Source organism: Jaculus jaculus, chromosome 6, assembly GCF_020740685.1.
Source record: "Jaculus jaculus isolate mJacJac1 chromosome 6, mJacJac1.mat.Y.cur, whole genome shotgun sequence".
Classification (NCBI taxonomy): domain Eukaryota; kingdom Metazoa; phylum Chordata; class Mammalia; order Rodentia; family Dipodidae; genus Jaculus; species Jaculus jaculus.
Window position 1 is genome coordinate 157,817,853 of NC_059107.1, and position 18,673 is coordinate 157,836,525.

General features: G+C 43.9%; 1 protein-coding gene across 7 annotated transcripts in view; it reads left to right on the forward strand.

The window, feature by feature from the left end:
* The window catches only part of Sgsm3 (small G protein signaling modulator 3), a 36,641-nt gene that overhangs the window by 5,870 nt on the left and 12,098 nt on the right, over positions 1 to 18,673 (forward strand). For 2 of the 7 annotated variants that reach the window (XM_045152816.1, XM_045152820.1), the window contains exon 1: positions 16,968 to 17,115. The exons of the other annotated variants lie outside the window; for them this stretch is intronic. The gene's annotated coding sequence lies outside the window, so the exon portion shown is untranslated. Of the gene's footprint in view, positions 1 to 16,967; positions 17,116 to 18,673 lie in introns of those variants that run through there. 7 annotated transcript variants of the gene reach the window in all.

Here is an 18,673-nt window from a genome sequence, read left to right on the forward strand (position 1 = left end):
TACCTTGAAAAACCAAAAGAAAGAAAGGAAAGGGGGAGGGAGGGAGAAGAAAATGAGGTTGAGTCTAGCTAGTATGAAGGCACATTCCTTTAATCCTAGCACTTGGGAAGCAGAGATAGGAGGATCACTGTTAAGTTTGAGTTGAGACTACACAGTGAATTCCAGGTCAACATGGGCTAGAGTGAAACCTACCTCGAAAAAAAAAAAGAAAGAAAAGAAAATGAGATTGACAACACTAATTGCCAAAAATCTAATTAACCAGACTCATGTTTGTAGTCGTACCTACTAGGGAGGCTGATGCAGGCAATCTAGACCAGTCTGGGCAACATAGAGAGATCCTTGTCTCATCAGCAACAGAAACAGAGAGACACCTATGTCTAACAGCAGAAATACAGAGACCTCTGTCTTAACAACAGAAACATAGAAGGATCCCTGTCTCCACAACAACAGAAGCAAGTTTTAGGGAGGGCATGATTTGTAACTGGGGATACAATATTTTTTCCTTAATAAAGTGTATGACTATTCCCGGCCTTCTCTAAATGTGTAGTTAGCTTCAGCTAACATTTTAAAGATAAAACATCATCTCCTTCTTGTGTTTGAGTTTCATTACCCTTAGTCTGTGTGACTTGATAGGGTTAAAGTCCAGTACTATTCTTTTCTTTTTTTTTTTTTAATTTTTATTAGCATTTTCCATGATTATAAAAAAATACCCCATGTTAATTCCCTCCCTCCCCCCTGACACTTTCCCCTTTGAAATTCCATTCTCCATCATATTACCTCCCCATCACAATCATTGTACTTACATATATACAATATCAACCTATTAAGTACCCTCCTCCCTTCCTTTCTCTTCCCTTTATGTCTCCTTTTTAACTTACTGGCCTCTGCTACTAAGTATTTTCTGTCTCACACAGAAGCCCAGTCATCTGTAGCTAGTATCCACATATGAGAGAGAACATGTGGTGCTTGGCTTTCTGGGCCTGGGTTACCTCACTTAGTTATTCTTTTCTTTTAAATATTGAAGCTAGTATAGTCTGGGCCATCCCCAGCGAAGCTCACATTGTGGCTGTGCAAGGGTTGAGTGTGTAGCTAGCTCAGTGCTAGAACACCTGCCTACTGTGTGCACAACCCTGGATTCCTAGCACTACAGGAAAAAAAGTTCTGGCTCTACACCTTTAAACTTCAGCAATCTACACAAGTTATAGGACTTCCTGATGCCTTATTGTCTTCATTGTAAAAGTGGGATAATTATTGCTATTACTCATACATAATAGCTAGTATTTGTTTTGTGTTTTGTTTTTTTCATGGTAGGGTTTCACTCTAGCTCAGGCTGACCTGGAATTCACTATGTAATCTCAGGGTGGTCTCAAACTCTTGACAATTCTCCTACTTCTGCCTCCCAAGTGCTGGGATTAAAGGTGTGTGCTACCACACCCATCCCCATAATAGCTAAGATATATATATATATTTTACTGCATATACCAGGGCAGTTCAAAGAATTTTGCTTACATTAACTAATTCTAATAACGCTGTATTTTACTAGTGTAAACCAGTACCCATTTACAGGTGAGAAAGCACTCACAGAAATGCTAAGTAACTTGCTCAGGGTCACACAAGGTCGTGGTAAAGTCTTGACTTAAACCTAGGTAGTCTGACTACAGAAGTGGTGTTAGTAACCTCCACTTCAAAGAGTTGCAAAGTTAGGTAAAATCTATGTAAAATGTCTGTGACAAATGCAAGTATTAGCTAGCAATTAGGTTTGAATTTAGAAAGCATTTTGTACACATTTTCTTATTTGTTAAAGAAAAACCAAATGGGGCTGGGGAGATGGCTCAGCCATTAAAAGTGTTTGCTTGCAAAGCCTGCCAGTTTAGGTTCAGTTCCCTACTATTGACTAAAGCTAGACGTAAAAGTGGCACATGCATTCTGGAATTTGTTTGCAATAGCAAGATGGCCCTGGTGCATGTGCATGTGTGCACACATGCAAATAAAATTTTAAAAAGCCAACCAGATGTTGCGACCATCACTATCTTTGTTTGTTTGTTTGCTTTTTTGAGGTAGTGTCTCACTGTAGCCCAGGCTGACCTGGAATTCACTCAGTAGTCTCAGGGTGGCCTTCAACTCATGGTAGTCCTCCTACCTGTGCCTCCCAAGTGCTATGATTAAAGGCTTGCGCCACCACGCCCAGTTTATGACCATCACTATCTTACAGATGGGAAACTGAGGCACAAGTGTAGTCACTTTCTTAAGGCCATATTACAAACATGGTGTTGCTCTTCTTTCACACCTAGATTATTCTGCTGAATTTGAGACTTCATTTTTTTGAGAGCTTTTAGTGCATATAAATTGTTTTGGAGCCAGGCATGGTGGCACACACCTTTATTCCCAGCACTTAGAAGGCAGAAGTAGGAGGATCACCGTGAGTTTGAGGCCACCACTGAGACTACATAGTGAATTCCAGATCAGCCTGGGCTAGGGTGGGATGCTACCTGAAAACAAACAAACAAACAAAAAAACCAAAAAAAGGGCTGGAGAGATGGCTTTGTGGTTAAGCATTTGCCTGTGAAGCCTAAGGACACTGGTTCAAGGCTCAATTCCCCAGGACCCATGTTAGCAAGATGCACAAGGGGGCGCATGCGTCTGGAGTTCATTTGCAGTGGCTGGAGGCCTAAGCACGCCCATTCTCTCTGTCTATCTACCTCTTTCTCTATCTGTTGGCTCACAAATAAATAAATAAAAATGAACAAAAAAAATGTTTTGGCCTGTCCAGCATCCAATCCAAGTTTTTTAAAGATTTTCACCTTGATTTTGTTTTGTGAAGTTGTCCAACCCTGACCACGTGAGTCATGGGCACTCGATCCCCATTACGCTAACAGATATATAACAAGCAGTTGCTGAGTCATCATAACATGAGTTAATTCCTAATATTTTGACATTGAAGCTGCTGGGTTTCTTTTGAAATCCAGTGTTGTGGTTTGAATATATAGTGTCCCCAGAAAAGTGACTTGGTCCTTGTTGCAGGCAGTGTTTAGAGGGGCTTTGGAGAAGTGATTGGATCATGAGGGTTCTGACCCTCATGAACCCAGAGATTCAAAATTTGAGTAGACTGTTGGGAGATGGTGGAGCTATGAAAGGTAGGAGGAAGTGGGCCATTGAGAGCGTGTCTTTGTAGAATGTATCTTGGCTCAGGTCCCCTCCTCTGTTAATTTCTCTCTGCTTCTTGACTGCCGCAAGGTGAATAACCTCCTCTTCTACATGTTTTGCTGCCCTCATATTCTGTCTAACTTTAGCCCCAAAGCAATGAGTGCAGGAAACCTTGAACTGACATCTCTGAAACAGTAAGCCAAAATGAATGTTTCCTCCATCAAGTTTTTCCTCAGGTATTTGCCTATAGCAATGAAAGTTTGATGAATATGACCTTTTTTGTTGTTGTTGTTATTTATTTATTTATTTATTTATTTATTTTTTTGAGATAGGGTTTCACTCTAGTTCAGGGTGACCTGGAATTCACTATGTATTTCAGGGTGGCCTCGAACTCAATGGCACTCCTTCTATTTCTGCCTCCTGAGTGTTGGGATTAAAGATGTGTACCACCATGCCCAGCTTAATGCAACCACTTTATTTTTTTAATTTATGAGAGAGAGAGGGAGGGAGAGAAAGAGAGAAAGAGAATGGGTATACCAGGGCCTCCAGCCACTGTAAACAAACTCCAGACATGTGCCACCATGTGCATCTGGCTTACGTGGGTCCTAGGGAATCAAACCAAGGCCCTTTGGCTTTGCAGGCAAACACCTTAACTGCTAAGCCATCTCTCCGGCCCAATACAACCTTCTTAAATATAAACTTTTTTTTTGTTTTTTGAGGTAGGGTCTCACTCTAGCTCAGGTAGTCTCAGGGTGGCCTTGAACTCACAGCAATCCTCCTAACTCTCCTTCCTGAGTGCTGGGACTAAAGGTGTGTACCACCACACCCAGCTTCAAACCTTTCTTTTTTTTCCAAGGCAGGATCTTACGCTAGCCCAGGCTGACCTGGTACTTACTCTGTAGTCCCAGGCTGGCCTCAAACTCACAGTGAGCTTCCTACCTCCCAAGTACCAGGATTAAAGGCATGTGCCACCACACGCAGCTCTAATACAAACTTTTAAAAAGTGGTTTTTATTGATCTATATTAATTAGACACAACAGTGGGTTTCATTGTAGATTTTCTTATATGTACACAATGTATCTTGATCATCTCCGCTACTTTCTGTTGTTCCCTTCCTCTCTGGCTGATCCCCTTCCTCTTCCCAACTTGTCCTCTTCTACTTTCATGTTTGTTTTTGGTGGCCCAGTGAGTTTCATTAGGGTTGCTTACAGGAGAATGGGTAAGGGTTTGTTTACAAGAACATGGGGACCTTACTAAGGGCTACACCACTGAAGGGCATGTCTTTCCTTCCTCTGTCAGCTGTCAGCTGTGTATACCTTCTCAGGGAAGTTTGGAGCCCCGTGAGCACCTCCCCTCTCTGTGACAGGCTGTTGATGAGCCCAATCTTGTGTAGGTAATCACACCTACTGTGAGATAGGATGCAACAGCCCCACATCATGCGTGGACGTCAGCATTCTACACCAGTCCTTCATTTTCTGGTCCTTATATGCTTTCTGCAAATCCTTATGTCACAGTTTTCATGATATTCCTTGAGTCTTGGCGGGAGGGTAATATAGATGTCCCCTTTGGGTATGGTGGCACATGCCTTTAATCCCAGCACTCAAGAAGCCTCGTAGGAGGATCGCTGAGAGTTCAAGGCCACCCTGAGACTACATAGAGCAGTCCTGGTCATCCTGGGCTAGAATGAGATCCTACCTCAAAAAAAAAAACAAAGTAGGGGTTGGAGAGATGGCTTAACAGTTAAGGTGCTTGCTGGCAAAGCCAAAAGACCCAGTTCAGTTCCCCAGGACCCATGTACAGCCAGATGCACAATGTGGCCCATGTGTTTGGAGTTCATTTGCAGTGGCTAGAGGCCTTGGAGCACCTATTCTTTCTTTATCTGCCTCTAAATAAATAACTAATATTTTTAAAATTACAGATGTCCCATTTATGGCTGAGCATTTAATACTTACTCTCAGCACTTTGAACAATTATGAGTCTGCAATTACCACTGACTGCTACAAAAAGAAACTTTTTTGACCATGTTCATGACAGCAGCATTAATCTATGGGCATAAACATTATTTAGAAGACAGTTTGGGGCTGGAGACATGGCTTAGCAGTTAAAGACACTTGCTTTCAAAACCTGCTGGCCTGGGTTCACTTTCTCAGAAGCAAATATGGTACATGTATCTGGAGTACATTTGCAATGGTAAGAGACCCTAGCATGCCCCTAAACACACACATACAAATAAAAAAATAAAATATAGCTGGATGTTGGGGCTCACACTTTTAATTCCAGTTCTTAGGAGGCTAAGCTAGGAAGATCGTCAAGTTTGAGGCCAGCCTGGGCTAGAATAAGACCTGTTTCAAAAAATTAGTTGGGCTGGAGAGATGGCTTAGCAGTTAAGGCAATTGCCTGCAAAGCCAAAGGACCCAGGTTCAATTCCCCAAGACCCATGTAAGTCAGATGCACAAGATGGCACATGTGTCTAGAATTTGTTTGCAGTGACCAGAGGCCCTGGCGCACCCATTCTCTTTCTTTCTCTCTGCCTCTTTCTCTCATATAAGAAAAAATCAATCAATCAATCAATCAAAGTATTTTATAAAAGAAGTCTCTTTGAGAAACATGTCATGCCCATTTAGCAAAAAATTAGCAGTGACTTCCCTACTAGGGTCTATGGTCGCACCAGGCTTTTGTTAATATTTTACTTTTATTTATTTATATCAAAGAGAGAAAGAAAGGAGAGAATAGGCGTGCCAGGTCCTGTGCCTGCTGCAAATGAACACCAGACACATGTGTCACCTTGTGCATCTGGCTTTACATGGGCCCTGGGGAATCTAACCTGGGTCCTTTGGCTTCACAAGCAAGTTCCTTAACTGCTGGGCCATCTCTCCAGCCCCGCATGGATTTTTTATTTTATTTTATTTTTAATTTTTATTTCAATTTTTTTATTTTATTTTATGTCTGGGTTTCCCACATGGATTTTTGACCAGGTTTCCTTCTGTGGAGTAGACCTCAAATCCAATCAGAAAGTGGCTAGTTACTTCCATAACACACTTGCCACAATTGTACCAGTGAACAAATATTGCCTGGCGGGTTGGTAGTGTTGCACCCAGGGTCCACAGTAGTTCTCCCTTAGCAGCCAGCATAGCACACTGTGGTACTGTGAGGGCTAGCCGGCAGGGGGACAGTCTGAGTCATCAGCTGTTCCTAAGTCTTCTGCCTTCCCACATATAATTCATGTGTGCGAGCATGCGTGCGCGTGTGTGTATGTGTGTGCGTTGCTGAGGATTGAATCCAGGGCCCTGTGTGATAAGCACGTTTTCTGCCATTATGAGCTACATTGTACTTAGCCCCTTCTACATAGCCTCCTTTTCCTTTTTAAAAACAATTTTGTTTAGTTTTATTTATTTATTTGAGAGTGACAGAGAAAGAGGCAGATAGGTAGAGAGTGGTGCGACAGGGCCTCCAGCCACTACAAATGAACTCCATATGCGTGCGCCACCTTGTACATCTGGCTTACGTGGGTCCTGGAGAATTGAGCCTCGAACTAGGGTCCTTAGGCTTCACAGGCAAGTGCTTACCCGCTAATCCATCTCTCCAGCCCCCCCCCCTTTTTTGTTTGTTTTTGAGGTAGGGCCTCATTCTAGCACAGGCTGACCTGGAATTCACTATGGAGTCACTGGGTGGCCTCGAGCTCACGGTGATCCTCCTACCTCTGCCTCCTGAGTGCTGGGATTAAAGGCATGCACCACCATGCCCAGCAATCAGCGCCTTAAAAAAATTTTATTTTGTTTATTGTTTTTCTTGTTGTTTTTCCAAACTAGGGTCTCTCTAGCCCAGGCTGGCCTGGAATTCATTATGTAGCCTCAGGGTAGTCTTGAATTCACAATGATCCTCCTACCTGGCTTCACAGAAGTGGCATTTCAGAGAAGAGCATTGAAGAATGGAAAAGAGATACTTGGAATTGCAAAGTAGCCTTCTAAGTAGAAGGAGCAAAATAATTAAAGGTGCAGGGCATGTTGAGCTAGCAGTGAGTGGCCAGGTTGGCAAAGCATAGAGGAGCATGGTGAGAGCTTTTTATTTTCCCTCGAAACTCTGATCTGCTAGATTTGAGAAGTACTGGGCGTTGAGCTGCAGCGAGCTCCCTGGTCCTTGTTTCACTTCTGCTCCTGAGAAGTGGAGGATGGAAGATCTGTGTGGATGCCTTGCTCTTGCTTTCTCATTACCATCCAGATACTGCGAGGCTGTAAATATTAGAAGAGTGATTTATTGGGGGACTCAGGTAAGTAACAAGATTACCACACATGACTGATGATTTTATGTGACGGCTTCAAGGAGAAGGTTGTGGTTGTAAGCCCGAGCCAGTCCAAACAGGAAGGCTGCCTTTCTCCTGGCTGCTGGGCAAGAAGGGGTGGCTGGTCTGGGGGAGGTTCCTTTTTGCCTGGTCTGTTTGCTCTGTCTGTGTTCTGTCTTACACAGCCACACCTCCCTTGCTTAAAAGAACATTTTGATCACAAAGGAAGTATTGACTCAAGGAAGGGACAGCAGCCTTAGCTGCGAACCTAGTAGGAACAGGAGAGGAGCTCAGAGGAGGGTGAAGATGGAGTAACTTTGCTCTTCAGATGGCTGGGCTGTTGTGTTTTCTTTGTTTCTTTCTGAGGTAGGATCTCACTTTAGCCCAGGCTGACCTGGAATTCACTCTGTATTCTCAGGGTGGACTCGAACTCATGGCGATCCTTCTGCCTCCTGAGTGCTGGGATTAAAGGCATGTACCACCATGCCCGGCTCTCATGGCTGTTTTAGAGGAGGTAGTTGAGAAATTTGGGTAGGACAGTGGGAGTTCACCTCAGATGTCTTTGGCACTAAGGGACATAAAGGGTGACATGAATAATAAACAGCCTTCAAACAAAGGTCACTGGAGTGTCCAGGGGTAAAGCCAGTTCTAGAAGTTTAGCACCACTTGTCATAGCCAGGCTTTATTTAGCACCATGGTCTGAGGGAAAGAAGTATCCTAATATCTGGAAGAAATACACTATGGCAGGCTCCTACAGCATGCGTTTAAGGGCCAGTAAGAGGTAGTTGTTAAGAAATGAGGCTTGAGCTGGGCGTGGTGGTGCACGCCTTTAATCCTAGCACTCGGGAGGCAGAGGAAGAAGGATCGCCATGAGTTCAAGGCCACCCTGAGATGACAGAGTTAATTCCAGGTCAGCCTGAACCAGAGTGAGACCCTACCTCAAAAAACCAAAAAAAGAAAAAAAAAAGAGGCTTGGGCTGGCGGGATGACTTAGTGGTTCAGGAGTTTGCCTGCAAAGTCAAAGGACTCAGAGTTGATTCCCCAGGACCCATGTTAGCCAGATGCACAAGGGGGCTCATGCATCTGGAATTCATTTGCAGTGGCTGGAGGCCCTGCCGGGTCCATTCTCTCTCTCTGTCAAATAAAGAAAGAAATAAAAATATTTTTAAAAAATTTAGGCTTCTGAGGGTAAACAGGGCTGTTGAGTCATGAAATATCAGTCAAGTTAAAATATTTAGGCTTTGGGGGGTGTGGGTAGCTCACTTGGTAAGGTGTTTGTGATGCAAGCATGAGAAACTAAGTTTGACTTGGAGAACCCATATAAAAATGACATGTCCGTGTAATTCCACATGCTGAGACAGGCATATCCCTGGAACTTGCTGACTAGCCATTCTAGCCTATTGGTAAGCTCCAGGCCAGTGGAAGACTCTCTCTCAAAGGAGGTGGAGGCCGGGCATGGTGGCAAACGTCTTTAGAACCAGCACTTGGGAGGCAGAGGTAGGAGGATCACCATGAGTTCAAGGCCACCCTGAGAGTACATAGTGAATTAGAGGTCAGCCTAGGCTACAGTGAGACCACTGCCTCAGAAAATTAAAACAACAAAAATATTCCTATGGTGGCAAGATAGAATCTGTGAAGTAGGGGATACTAGGAGCATGTACTATTGGTGTTTCTGTCAGGAGAAGGTCTGTGAAGTAGGGGACACTAGGAGCATGTACTGATAATGATGGTTCTGTCAGGAGAAGGTCTGTGAAGTTGGGGACACTAGGAGCATGTACTGATGATGATGGTTCTTTCAGGAGAAGGTCTGTGAAGTTGGGGCACTAGGAGCATGTACTGATAATGATGGCTCTGTCAGGAGAAGGTCTGTGAAGTTGGGGACACTAGGAGCATGTACTGATAATGATGGCTGTGTCAGGAGAAGGTCTGTGAAGTTGGGGACACTAGGAGCATGTACTGATAATGATGGCTCTGTCAGGAGAAGGTCTGTGAAGTTGGGGACACTAGGAGCATGTACTGATAATGATGGCTCTGTCAGGAGAAGGTCTGTGAAGTAGGGGACACTAGGAGCATGTACTGATAATGATGGCTCTGTCAGGAGAAGGTCTGTGACGTACGGGACACTAGGAGCATGTACTGATAATGATGGCTCTGTCAGGAGAAGTCTGTGAAGTTGGGGACACTAGGAGCATGTACTGATAATGATGGCTGTGTCAGGAGAAGGTCTGTGAAGTTGGGGACACTAGGAGCATGTACTGATAATGATGGCTGTGTCAGGAGAAGGTCTGTGAAGTTGGGGACACTAGGAGCATGTACTGATAATGATGGTTCTGTCAGGAGAAGGTCTGTGAAGCAGGGGACACTAGGAGCATGTACTGATAATGATGGCTGTGTCAGGAGAAGGTCTGTGAAGTTGGGGACACTAGGAGCATGTACTGATAATGATGGTTCTGTCAGGAGAAGGTCTGTGAAGTTGGGGACACTAGGAGCATGTACTGATAATGATGGCTCTGTCAGGAGAAGGTCTGTGAAGTTGGGGACACTAGGAGCATGTACTGATAATGATGGTTCTGTCAGGAGAAGGTCTGTGAAGTTGGGGACACTAGGAGCATGTGCTGATAATGATGGTTCTGTCAGGAGAAGGTCTGTGAAGTTGGGGACACTAGGAGCATGTGCTGATAATGATGGTTCTGTCAGGAGAAGGTCTGTGAAGTTGGGGACACTAGGAGCATGTACTGATAATGATGGTGATGTCAGGAGAAGGTCTGTGAAGTTGGGGACACTAGGAGCATGTGCTGATAATGATGGCTCTGTCAGGAGAAGGTCTGTGAAGTTGGGGACACTAGGAGCATGTACTGATAATGATGGTTCTGTCAGGAGAAGGTCTGTGAAGTTGGGGACACTAGGAGCATGTACTGATAATGATGGCTCTGTCAGGAGAAGGTCTGTGAAGTTGGGGACCCTAGGAGCATGTACTGATAATGATGGTTCTGTCAGGAGAAGGTCTGTGAAGTTGGGGACACTAGGAGCATGTACTGATAATGATGGTTCTGTCAGGAGAAGGTCTGTGAAGTTGGGGACACTAGGAGCATGTACTGATAATGATGGTTCTGTCAGGAGAAGGTCTGTGAAGTTGGGGACACTAGGAGCATGTACTGATAATGATGGCTCTGTCAGGAGAAGGTCTGTGAAGTTGGGGACACTAGGAGCATGTACTGATAATGATGGTTCTGTCAGGAGAAGGTCTGTGAAGTTGGGGACACTAGGAGCATGTACTGATAATGATGGCTCTGTCAGGAGAAGGTCTGTGAAGTTGGGGACACTAGGAGCATGTACTGATAATGATGGCTCTGTCAGGAGAAGATCTGTGAAGTTGGGGACACTAGGAGCATGTACTGATAATGATGGCTGTGTCAGGAGAAGGTCTGTGAAGTTGGGGACACTAGGAGCATGTACTGATAATGATGGTTCTGTCAGGAGAAGGTCTGTGAAGTTGGGGACACTAGGAGCATGTACTGATAATGATGGCTCTGTCAGGAGAAGGTCTGTGAAGTTGGGGACACTAGGAGCATGTACTGATAATGATGGCTCTGTCAGGAGAAGGTCTGTGAAGTTGGGGACACTAGGAGCATGTACTGATAATGGTTCTGTCAGGAGAAGGTAGGGAATATGGAAGTGGGAAGGTAAGTTTTTTGTTTTGTTTTGTTTTGGTTTGGTTTTGGTTTTTCGAGGTTGGGTCTCACTCTAGCTGTGGCTGACCTGGAATTCACTATGTAGTCTCAGGTTGGCCTCGAACTCACAACGCACCTCCTACCTCTGCCTCCCTAGTGCTGGGAATACTGGCAGGAGCACCATGCCTGGCTCTTTTTTGATTTTTGAAGGAGGGTCTCCCTCTCTCTCAGGCTGAGCTTGCACTGCTGTTTGTGTCTGGCTTGACATGAGCACGAGGGAATTGAACACATGGCAGCAGGTTTCGTAAACAAGTGCCTTTAACCACTTATTTTTGTTAAATGTAATGGGTCTCATATAACTGAGGCTTGGCCTCTAACTTTTTTTGTAGCCAAGGATGACCTTAAACTGCTGATTCTCTTGCCTTTGCCTCCCAAGTGCTAGGATTTCAGAGGTATGTGCCACCATACCTGGCTTGAAAATTTTATAATAATTTTGTATTTGTATAGGAAAAAAAAACTGAAGCAAGCATATAAGAGAGGAGGTAGCAGGCTGGAGAGATGGCTTAGTGGTTAAGCACTTGCCTATGAAGCCTAAAGACCCTAGTTCAAGTCTTGATTTCCAGGTCCCACATAAGCCAGATGCTCAATGGGTGCATACATCTGGAGTTCCTTTGTGGTGGCTGGAGGCCCCCATTCTCTATCTATCTGCCTCTTTCTTTCTCTGTCGCTCTCAAATAAATAAATAGAAATAAACAAAAAAAAAAAAAAAAAGAGAGAGAGAGAAAGAGGAGTTAGGGCCTGAGGTAGAGCGTAGTGATACTGCACCCACTGCTCAATTGATGTCTTGGACCCTATCCCTGGCACACAAAGAAGAGAAACACAGAGGGAATGATGAGTATGAAATGTGATTTGCTGGAGTATAAGTTGTGGCAGAATTTTCTTTCACTATTTTTAAATTTTTAAATTTTTGTTGTTGTTGTTTTTCGAGGTTGGGTCTCACTCTAGCTCAGGCTGACCTGGAATTCACTATGTAGTCTCAGGGTGACCTCAGGATGATCCTCCCACTTCTGCCTCCTGGGTGTTGGGATTAAAGGTGTACACCACTATGCCTGGCTTAATATTTTAGTTTTACTTATTTATTTGACAGAGAGAGACAATGGGCATGCCAGGGCCTCTAGCCACTGCAAACAAATTCCAGATGCATGTGCCACCTTGTGCATCTGTTTAATATGGGTTCTGGAGAATTGAACTTCGGTCCTTTGGCTTTGCAGGCAAATACCTTAACTGCTAAGCCATCTCTCTTGCCCTCTTCCACTTTTTTGAAGCAGGGTCTTACTCTGGCCCAAGCTGACCTGGGACTGTTAATGTAGCCTTGGCCTCAAACTCATGGTCCTCCTCCCTGGGATTAAAGAAATAAGTTGCGATGCCAGGCTAGTGTTTCCATTTTTATTTCCATTAACATTATATTAGTGGAGCATTAAGAAATTCAAAGGAGTATCCAGAACTTTTTTTTTTTGTATATTTTTATGAGAGAGAGAGAATGAATCGGCACACCAGACTTCTAGCCCCTGCAAACAAACTCCGGACATGTGCACCATCTTGTGGGCCTGGCTTATGTGGGATCTGGAGAGTCGAGTATGTGTCCTTAGGCTTCATAGGCAAGCGCCTTAAACTCTAAGCCATCTCTCCAGCCCCAGAACTTCTTTTTTTTTTTTAAGATTTTATTTATTTATTATTTTTTTTTTTTATTTGAGAGCAACAGACACAGAGAGAAAGACAGATAGAAGGAGAGAGAGAGAATGGGCACGCCAGGGCTTCCAGCCTCTGCAAATGAGCTCCAGACGCGTGCGCCCCCTTGTGCATCTGGCTAACGTGGGACCTGGGGAACCGAGCCTCGAACCGGGGTCCTTAGGCTTCACAGGCAAGCACTTAACCGCTAAGCCATCTCTCCATCCCAGAACATTTTTTAAAAATATTTTTTTTTATTTGGCATAGAAAGAGGGAGAAAGAGAAATTGAGAGAGAGAGAGAAGAATGGGTGCGCCAGGGCCTCCAGCCACTGCAAATGAACTCCAGACACTTGCGCCCCCTTGTGCATCTGGCTAACGTGGGTCCTGGGGAATTGAACCTGGGTCATTTGGCTTTGCAGGCAAACTCTCTAACCACTAAGCCATCTTCTCCAGCCCCAGAACTTCGTTTTGTTAATTTTTTTTAATTTATTTATTTGAGAGCGACAGACACAGAGAGAAAGACAGATAGAGGGAGAGAGAGAGAATGGGCGCGCCAGGGCTTCCAGCCTTTGCAAACGAACTCCAGATGCGTGCGCCCACTTGTGCATCTGGCTAACGTGGGACCTGGGGAACTGAGCCTCGAACCGTGGTCCTTAGGCTTCTCAGGCAAGCGCTTAACTGCTAAGCCATCTCTTCAGCCCCAGAACTTCTTTTTAAAAAAAGTTATTTATGTGTGTGTGTGTGTGTGTGTGTGTGTGTGTGTGTACGCATGCACCAAAGCCTCTTGCCACTGCAAGCAAACACTATATGTTTGTACCACTTTTTGCATATGGTTTTACATGTACTAGGAATTGAACCTAGGCCAACAGGCTTGGCAAACAAGTGCCTTTTATCACTGAACCATCTTCTCCTTCTTACAATAAACCCAATAACTGTTTATAATCCCGGGACTTACATTTTTAAAAAAATATTTTTCTTTCTTTCTATATTAAGGCACAGACATCCTTCACTGTTTATAATAGTAGATGGAGAAGGGGACATGTCAGCAGTCACTTCTGGGTCAGATGTGATCACCACCCTCAGAAAAAGCTCTTTGTTTTGGTGATAAGTGTTACTATGTGGTCCAGGCTATCCTTTAACTCTGTTTTCCTGTCTTCACCTACCTAGTGCTGGGATTAAATATGCACTACCATGCTTGGACAGAGGTTTTCTTGGTCTTGTAGCTTAAATTTACCCTGCTACAGCTTGAGAGCACCATTTGTGTTTACATCATACTGTGTTGCCAGTGGATAAGATGGCCCTTGGGCATTTTCTTAGCACTCAGGAGGCAGAGAAGCATTCTGAAAAAGTAGATTTGGAAATGGCATCTCTGTTCCTTAGTTTATTAGCAGATTGCTGTACTTTGCTCATTGCCGTGCTGGTAAGCATCTCTCTTCCTTTTTGTGGTGCCTTTCACTTTTGAAAAAGCATTTCACTTCAGTATAAAAGGAAGCATCTGCAGCCTAGTGACGCTAGATACTGGGGATTTTGTTCATCCTTTAAAAAAACAAAACCAAAACCTGTGGCTTAGAAACTCTAGTCCTAAGGTATTGTCAGTTGTTTTCTCAGTGGTCTCTTAGTCTGGGGGGAGGAGTTCTTACAGTAATTTGGAAGGTGGCAGCTTTACCTTTTAGCAGTTTAAGAAGTTCCCTGATTTTGCAAGTTGCTAAGATGTCAAATCCATGCTGTGCTATGTTACTAAAGTGTTATCTACAAATGAGAGAGAAAGGAGTCCATTTCACAGTTACAGATAAGCTATTTGCACCTCCTTTTTTTTTTTTCTTTTCTTGGTTTTATACAAACATTAAATCCCTGCAGAGGGAAGTTGGAAGTGGAGAGTAGTAGCCCTATATTATAGACAGAGAAAGAAGACAAGATTTAGAAAAGCCAAGTTTCTGCCGTTTGTCCTTAGGGCTTCAACCTCAGGAAAGAAACAAAGGAGGATTTATTCTAACATGATTATTAAATTGTGATTATTTTTAATATTGAGGCATAATGGACACACTATAAAAGTCACCCTTATTATTATCATTATTTTAGTATTTTATTTATTTACTAGAGAGAAAGAAGGAGGGAAGGAATATGGGCGTGCTAGAGCCTCCAAATGTACTCTAGATGCATGTACCACTTTTTGCATCTGACTTTCTGTGAGTTCTGGGGAATCAAACCTAGGCCATCAGGCTTTGTAAGCAAGTGCCTTTAAATGCTGAACCATCTCTCCGATCCCGCTTTTATTTCATTTTAATTTTTTAAAATTTATTTGAGAGAGAGAGAGAGAAAGAGGCAGATAGAGAGAGAATGGGCATGCCAGGGCTTCTGGCCATTGCAAACGAATTCCAGACACATGTGCCATTTTGTGCATCTATCTGGCTTATGTAGTTCTTGGAAAATCAAACCTGGGTCCTTTGGCTTTGTAGGGAAGCACCTTAACTGCTAAGCCATCTCCGCCCCCCCCCCCATTTTAAAGTGTGCAGTTTAGCAGATTTTGTGTGTGTGTGCTATTTTTCTGTTTTGTTTTATGTAGTACTGGGGATCAAACCTTAAGGTCTTTGGAATTATAGGCCAATGCTTTAGCACTGAGCTATGCATCTAGCCTTCAGCTGTTCTTGGTGGATTTCCATATCCACTAGCTGTAGAACATTCACATCAACCTATGGGATAAAAAGTAGCACAAGCCTCTGGCATTCATTTGCAGTGAGTGGCAAGAGACCTTGATGCACTCTCCTCCACACACACATACACACACACACACACACACACACACACACACACACACACACATACACACATAAATAAATAAATAAAAAGTTACAGTTATAGAGCCAGGCATGGTGGCACACCTTTAATCCCAGCACTCAGGAGGCTGATGTAGGAGGATCACTGTGAGTTCGAGACCACCCTGAGACTATATAGAGAATTTCAGGTCAGCCTGGGCTAGATGAGACCCTACCTCTGGGGGGGGTGGGGAAAGGAGCGTAGAAATGGTTACCAGTGGCTGAGGCAAGACTGAGATATTGGCCAAAGGGTATAATCCTTCAGTTATAATTTCTGAGGCTCTAATATACAGCAAGGTTACAATAATTAACAATGCAAGGATTGTGTATATAGCCCAGTGGGCGAGCCCTTGCCTGGTATATGCAAGGCCCAGTGCATTTGGTTTTATTTCTTGTTACATTTGTTTGTTTGTTTTTTGTGTTTCAAGGTAGGGTCTTAACTCTGGTCCTGGCTGACCTGAAATTCACTCTGTAGTTTCAGGGTGGCCTGGAACTCTCAGTGATGCTCCTACCTCTGCTTCCCAAGTGCTGGGATTAAAGGCGTGTTCCGGCTCTTGTTAGATTTTCTGCTATAGTGCAGCAGCCAGACTTGGTTTTGCATTGTTGGTCACCTGGCAAAGCGTTCAGTCATTGTTTGCTGAATGGCTGTGAGGAGCAAGCAGCTGAATAAGGAGCTGCTCATGGCAGTTGTCTGCCCAGCCCTCCTGTCCTTCACAGCGGATGGAGCTCACTTCCTCTTCCAGTTACCTCCTCTGGGCTGTTGCTCTGCCTTTCCTGAAGAAAGAACCAAATCACCACCTTTGGGGTCATGGATAAGCTCACCCAGGATAGATTACACTGAACCATGTGACATTGTTGGCTTTGTAGCTTGTCATACATGAAAATCAGCAGCTTCATCAAACTTAACATAATAGCTTTTAGTATATTACAGTGCCCAGGGCCTAGGTATTGAAAACTGTAGAATCACAAGGATGAGTAAATGCTTGATAGGAGGTCAGAGAGTGTGTAAAGAGCCTTATTCTCGCTGAACCCTCATAACCTTGGCCAGGCATGGGCAGTATTCTTATTTGTTTGTCTGTTTGTTTTCAAAGCAGGGTCTTACTCTAGCCAGACTGTCCTTGAACTCACAGCAGTCCTCCTACCTCTGTCTCGTGAGTGCTAGGATTAAAGGCATGCACCACCACACCTGGCTTGTGACTGGCTCTTTAAGGTAAAAATTTATAATGTTCCATCCAGCTCAGCATTCCAAGTCACATCAAGCCCACATATATGTTACCGTTCACTATTGTCTTCACACAGAACAAGCAGACCTACAATGGCTGATCTGGTAGGGACCCAGTTCTGCCATCTGGTTCTCAAAACAGCGCAGATATGAAGCAGGAGGGAGCACCCTTCCCAGTTGGGAACTAGAGCCTCCGTGATGATTCTGTGCTTGGTCTGTAGCTCCAACTTGGCATGATTGACACGTGTCAAGGACAGGTTAGTGTGAAGGTTAGTGAATTGCCCTTAGTTGTTTCATGATGACCCCTTTGCCCCTCAAGTTTGCAAGACTGTCTTTAAGACAACTGGAATCTTTAAAAAAATATTTTATTCTTATTATTTACTTATTTGGCAGAGAAAGAGGGAGAGAAAAAGAGAATGGGCGCACCAGGGCCTCTAGCCACTGTAAACCAACTCCAGATGTGTGCGCCCCCTTGTGCATCTGGCTAATGTGGGTCCTGGGGGATCAAACCTGGGTCCTTTTTTGCAGATAGATGCCTTAACCACTAAGCCATCCCTCCAGCCCAACTGGGACTTTTTTTCATGTGCAGATTTCAACATATATTTACATTAAAGGTGATGATTTCTCCCTAGAAGTGGTGGTTTTTATTTTTTATGCTGCTTTCTCACTCAATCCTCATTTACGCAGATCCCCAGCACCAGCATTCTGTGGCAGATGGCACAGAGAAAAATAGGGACCACTGTGGAGAATTGAACTATTGTTTGTTTCTGTATTCACATCCCATGAAAACTGCAAAAGTAGTTTTTCCCTCAGGGGGCAGGCCTTGGTAAATAGGTGAAAACTAATAGGCAACTTGTTCTACAATCTTTCAACCACATCTTCACACTGCTTGCTTATGTTCATTTCATGGAGTCAAAGCCATCATTCCACATTTAGAAGTAAAAGGCTAAACATTCATGAAAAGGCTAAGAAAGCTAGGAGACAAAAAAAGACTACATCTGTTGAAGCTCAAGTTGATCCTCAATTCTGGTTATCATGAGGCAGGAAGTTAGAATGCTAGTAAAGCTCTGAACCAATGACTTTGAGATGGTCACATACCATGAAATTCACTGTTTTTTTTTTTAATTTGTTTTATGTTTATTTATTTATTTGAAAGTGACATATAGAGAAAGAGGAAGAGAGAGAGAGAGAGAGAGAGAGAGAATGGGCACGTCAGGACCTCCAGCCACTGCAAACGAACTCCAGATGCATGTGCCCCCTTGTGCATCTGGCTAATGTGGGTCCTGGGGAATTGAGCCTTGAACCCGGGTTGTTAGGCTTCACAGGCAAGCATTTAACTGCTAAGCCATCTCTCCAGCCCGTGTTTTTTTTTTTTTTTAATCAACAACTTCCATAAATAGAACCAGTATAACATGCTCATAATCACTTTCCACCACCTTCCCTTTCTTCCCCTTCCAAATCTCTCCTCCCCAGAATCCTTTATTTTTTCCAACTGGTCTCTTATTTTGATGCCATCATTTTCCCCCTCACATTATGCAGATCATTATGCATCAGCCACTGTGAGGTCATGAATATCAAAACCACGCCTTTATACCCAGCACTCAGGAGGCAGAGGTAGGAAGATCGCCTAGAGTTCGAGGCTACCCTGAGACTACATAGTGAATTCCAGGCCAGCCTGAGCTAGAGTGAAACCCTACCTTGAAAAACAAACCAACAAACACTTTGTGTCTGGAAGACAGCATTGTAAGCATTCATCCCCATCCTTTGGCTGTTACTGTTTCTGCCACCACTTCCTCAATGGTCCCAGGAGCCTTA